This window comes from Lytechinus variegatus, chromosome 12 (assembly GCF_018143015.1).
Source record: "Lytechinus variegatus isolate NC3 chromosome 12, Lvar_3.0, whole genome shotgun sequence".
NCBI lineage: Eukaryota > Metazoa > Echinodermata > Echinoidea > Temnopleuroida > Toxopneustidae > Lytechinus > Lytechinus variegatus.
This window is the reverse complement of record NC_054751.1, coordinates 31,590,370-31,596,384: the sequence shown is the minus strand read 5'-3', so window position 1 is coordinate 31,596,384 and position 6,015 is coordinate 31,590,370.

Genomic DNA, 6,015 nt, shown 5'->3' with positions numbered 1-6,015 from the left:
ACATACAGGAACATGGGAGCATAAATGATTAAATTTTGAACAATCCAAGCCAAGATTGGTGGCATACCTCCTTAAAACCCCTGAAACAAAACCAACAAATGAAATGAATTATACAACACATCATATCAATGTTGTCAGTTCAACAAGAATGTTGAAAGGATCAATTTTTAGATACTGTTTTTCAAACAATGACTCAGATTTGCTCTACTTTATTTTTTACTTCCCGGTGATACAAAAGTATTATTTTCTGTTAAGGAGCAAAAGTTTTCACATTTTACAAGGAAATTGAAATGGAATGTTACAAGAACCGGAAGTTAATAGAATATCATTTTCAACTAAATTAGTTGGCTCGGATACTACTCCATTATTTGAAAGTATTTCCTGCTGCCAGATTGTTATTTTTAAGCTAATCTCATACAGGTATGATTACATCATTTTAAAGTAGCTTCTTCAAATACAATGATTTTTAATAAATGATAGTTACAAAAACTGAAGGTAAAAAGAAGTATCACTTTCAATTAGTGGCCACAGATTTTTCTCCAGACATTTCTAGGCAATTCTCACTTATAATAGTGAGAGACTTTCAGACTAATTTTTAATCTATATCACATAAATATTTACTTTATGTCAAGTAGACTTCAAATGCAGTACAATGACCTTTTTTTTCAAACTGAAATGGGTGTTGCAAGAGCTGGGAGTAAAAACAGAATTTCATTTTCAAATACCTGGCTCATGAATTTTCATTCAATAAGTTCTTTAAAACTTCAATTTATTTAGTAGGTGGATTTGACCGTTAAATGCTGTTAGATTAGTAGCAGTTACCACAAATGGACATTCAGAAACAGTTTGTGATTTATATTTTTCTGGTCAGTGTACATACAAAATTAATTCTACATTTATACCATTTTGGTGAAGCCATCCAATTTTTTGTGTGTATTTCAATAATATTCACAAGGCACCTTAAAATCATTCAAAGTGACTGTCTTATTTTTCAAAATGACAAAAGAGTGCAAGTAATGTGAATACTATTATATGACACTTCCAACCATTGTGAGTGATGATACAGTGGTGCTTATAATGAACCCCACCAGAAAATTAACACATTTAAAGAGTTCATGTTCTGCCATGTCTTAGATATTTGATTGTGAAGTCAGGTGATAAACTATTACATGCAATTAAGTTTGTTTCTCTGGGCTCGCTTAACATTGTAGTGTTGTTAACATTCAACACTCAATATAAAGGAGTGCATTAAGTGATGGGGTTCACTAGCTTTTGAGCACAACTGTACATCATTCCCACATGCCCCAAAAGCAAATTTACATGGACATTTATGTACCAAGTACATGTGAAAACTATTTTTCCCAACACCACACTCAAATGCATTCACTCTTCACATTCACTTATTGAAAATAAATCAACATTACAGGATGCAAAATACTGCTTCTTCATGTTGAACAAAGACAATTTTAATTTTTTTTTAATCTCACCATCTTCTTACGAATCTTTAGCAAAACGTTCTTGTATAATGGTACAAAGCAATATATACAAACATTCTGTAGATACATCAAACTCGTAAACAAAGAAAGACGGATGACCAACAGGCCTTTGAGAAAAATGGCAGAAATATAGAAAAGAATTAAAATGGGGGAGGCGAAGAGAGGAGTATAAAATGAAAGATTGAGAGGAGATGAAGAAACGGTACAGTGTAAGCTTACAATCTCTTTCCCACAAATCTTGGGTTTTTTCTAAAAATGTGTATTGTGAGCACTTACAGTATAAGTTTTAGATTACCATCTTAAGATACTTTGAACATATGCTGTAGAACCACAAGTTTTTCTCGAAATATTTATTATTCACTTCTATATCTACTAGTAGGTCTATAATAATTTTATGTCTCCTATTACTACTATGGTATACAAAAAAGGTAAAACATAAAACTTAAGAGAGAAAAACACAAGATTGAACTTTACAAGAACAAAGTCTGAGAGTCTAGACTAGACTGTACAAATCCACAGCACACATATGGTATAAATATCTATTAAAACAAAAGTATCAAAAGAATGAAAAACAGATGTAAAATAAACATGACATAACAATTATATAAATATATAAATTATGCATAACAAATATTAAGAGTGGTTGCACTTGTCTTTGCAGCATGAAAAAAAAATCTTTAAAAATTTTAAGTAACAAAATTAAACAAAACCCATATCTGCTTGCCGATGACAGACATGTTTACCTTGATGACGTTAACCTGTAAAAGCCTATTGAAACAAATGATCATAGAGCACATTAGCTCAACAAGGTTATGATTATTAATTTGAACTTGGTAAAGTAATGGACTAGTATAATATAGAAGTGACAAACTACACAAGACTGTATTGTACAAATATTCATTCTACTGTATGTGTACATTTTTAATGATCATGCTGATACCAGTACACCTAGAAAGGTTTTAAGCCTAACAGAGTTTTTTTTAATCAACCTATTACCTATTAACAAATATAAAACTTTTAACTCTTGGATTCTCACAATAGATATTAAAGATATCCTCCTCTCCTAAAAACGAGAGAACACTGATGGCGAACACTCCTGTCAATCTTTCAAAAACAGATACATGTGTAATAGAGGACAGGCAAATTGTCTTTTGACATCAACAATCATAATGATACTTCACTAATCAATCATGGTGATTTAATACCCTTTTGTCACTTTGGGGGGGGGGGTGTGGACAAGACAAACCTCAGAAGCTGCTGTACAAAATGTGAAATGCGCAGCCTACAGTACATACACACTTGTGTCTCCTGCATGCTGTTCTGTGTGGTAAGATATCTGAAAATCTCATTGGCCCAAGATGGTGGAGGTCTCATGCCCCGCCCGATTGGCTTGAAAACATTTTTTTTTTAAATGGCCAGAAGTATCATTTGCTGGAGGGAACAATGTTCTCTAAATTCAGTTTATGCAGAGATTATGACGAAAGGAAACTTGACTTCAAGTCTTCAATGTAAGTCTTAAAGATAAATTCTAGTTCTGGTAACGATCTCAAAATGACTTTTTACAGAATCTAATATGACGACCAAAGTGTCTGTTTGTATGAATAAAAATTTTGTGCCAAAGGATTCTGGAAGAAATTGTCTAATTGCTGAGAAATAAGCAAAATAAGCACGGATTTGGTCACTTCCGTCGGGTCTTTATTCCAGCAATAATAATACACTGTCCCACGTGTGCCTATCTGTGTTGGCGATCTTCAGTGTGATCGTATTTCAGCTTAGATTTTATGATTTCACAAAGTTCAGTATATGTAACTGTACCAGATCTAGATCCACGATGATATAGTCATACTTAACCTTGGTTTTACAGACTTTCTCACAAAATTAGTGTTTCACTGCAACTACTATCATTTAGCTTTAATGAATTTTATATATACACTGTACATATGCATATTACCACATGAAAAATGAATACAAAACAATTACTCTTAAATACTACTTACTGGTACAGGCACTAACTTGACAAATTCTAAGACAGATTTCAATACACTACCCTATTCATATAATGTATATTAGCAAACTTCATGCATGAAATTATGCTGAGGAGCATAAAATGATTGAGAGGAAATTTGCATTATAATGACATTACAATGGATATTTCAATTTCCACGAACTGCATTTGATGATACATGTACATCATGGTAGTGTCTTACTTTCAATCAAATGAATGTTAGAAAAAATATAAGCCTTAATGACATATTCATCTAGCATTTATTTCTCTTCTAAATTCTTTAATATCTTTTCAATTTCAGGATAATTGAGACTATATTATGTCTGCCATTTTGGGTATTGGTATAAAATACATGTATTTAACCCATCCAAAAACAATATCAACAACCAATTTTGAGACTCTTCCATAATCATTATGAAAACTTCAAAGAAACTGTATGATACAGCCTATATATGTACATAGGTGTGAATAAATAGTGAATCTTCTGTAAACAAACCAATCCACGGCACATGTTGTTATGATAAAAATCAGTCACACTCTTCAAGGTATGAACTTTGGGACTACACCCTTTCAAGGGGGCTCCACAAGAAAACAGATGGCAGTTTATTCACCAGTTGGGGGAAAACAGGATAAATTTTATGATTGGGAAAATATGAATAATCGTTGACATTTGCATGTCTTTTTGGGCAGGAGAATAATTCATGACCACATGTTTGCTACTATAGTGAATTAATCTATTTCAGCAGAAGAATAGGAAGAGGAAATGAATAACAAAATGAGCTTAAAAACAACACTGTGACCTATATCTGGAAGAATTTATACTGAAACATGTGAAATGTATACATTCTCTTAAAGTGTATAATTTATTTCTTGACAAAGCTTTTTCAGTTATAACTATCCAATATATTTCTTTGACACAAATATTAATCAAAAGATACTCCTTGGGTTGTTTAGTTGCACTAATAGCTGTATTCAGATACAGATAAAAAAAAAAAACAACCACTCCCAAATCACATGTGCATGCTTTGTACAAGTGCATCCTGATATGTTGAAAATCAATTTGAGTTTGAGTTCTGGAGTCTTATCTAATCGTAGGTCTTTGTAAGACAGGGCCCAGGCATTACCCTATGCAGTTCTTTTAATCAATCACTTTTTTTTAAGGACTGTCTACATTCGAAAAAAATATGTTGTTGATTGCTATGACTCGTTCAATTCATATCACAAGTAGATATATGAAAAGTTGTCAGTCAATAACATCAAAAGTGAAATGCTGTCATTAATGGTTGATAAACAACGCTAATATCGCACATGTCATTGACCGTCAACTTGTGTACTTGAAAAAATGGAGTTGAAAAATATGGAGAAGAAAAAAGTGAGAGTGAAATGTTAAAAGAGAGGTTACAATTATCAGAACTTTTTTCATCATTTATGATTAAAGGGGAAGTTTGCCCTGAAGAAGTTTGTTGTGAAATTAGCAGAAAAAATGATAAAAAACTTAAGTGAAGGTTTGAGGAAAATCCATTAAAGATTAAGAAAGTTATTAAAATTTTTGTGACGTCATAAACGAGCAGCTGTCCCATATGTTATGTAATATAAAATGCATGAATTTCATTTTTTTAATGGTTCCTGATGACTTATTTTAGATTCCTATTCATGTGAAATGATTTGTCCATTGATATACAACAGGTACTGTAAAAAACATTTTCAATTTTCTGAGAAAACTACATTTCACTGATTTTTTATCACTTGCTAAGTTGGAATGCTGCTTGCATATGACGTCACAAATCAAATAATTAGAATTCTAATAACTTTTATTCTTTGATAGATTTTTCTCAAACCTTCAGCAATAATTTTTTTTCTGCTATTTTTACAATAACCTTCTTTTCAGGGCGAACTTCCCCTGAACAAACGATGACATGGTCAAACCTAATCAACATTCATTTTATGCATGGATATTTATTCAACTCTGTATTTTTAACTGTACTTTAATAGTATAACTACAATTCCACTGCCTACCTGTACGTATCGTAAGTTCCACATATCAGCTTTTCATGAATTAAATTTTCAAAATCACAAAAACCTACCCGAGACCCCTTCTGAGCAAACCGATCTTGGACCACCTTGCGATGTGTTCGGAGACTGCTTTAGATTTGGTGTCCCAAGATTACAACAAAAATAATAGGCATTTATATAGCGCCATCTATCTAGAAATAATCTCGAGGCGCATTGTTGTTTATTATTATCACCCTCGCTTTAGCTTGAGCTGCCTTTGAGAGCTCAGTGCATTCAAGGAATTAATCCTCCCAAGTACCCATTCACCTCACCTGGGTTGAGTGCAGCACAATGAGTATGAGTATCGCATACATCACAGTTGACCTGGGGCCCGTTGCAGAAAGGGTTGCAATCAATCGCAACTCTAAATATCATGTGCAACTCTAAATATCATGCGCAACTTGGTTTTCAATCAATCAACAGCGCGCATTTGGGACTTGCGATTGATTTTTTGACTTGCGT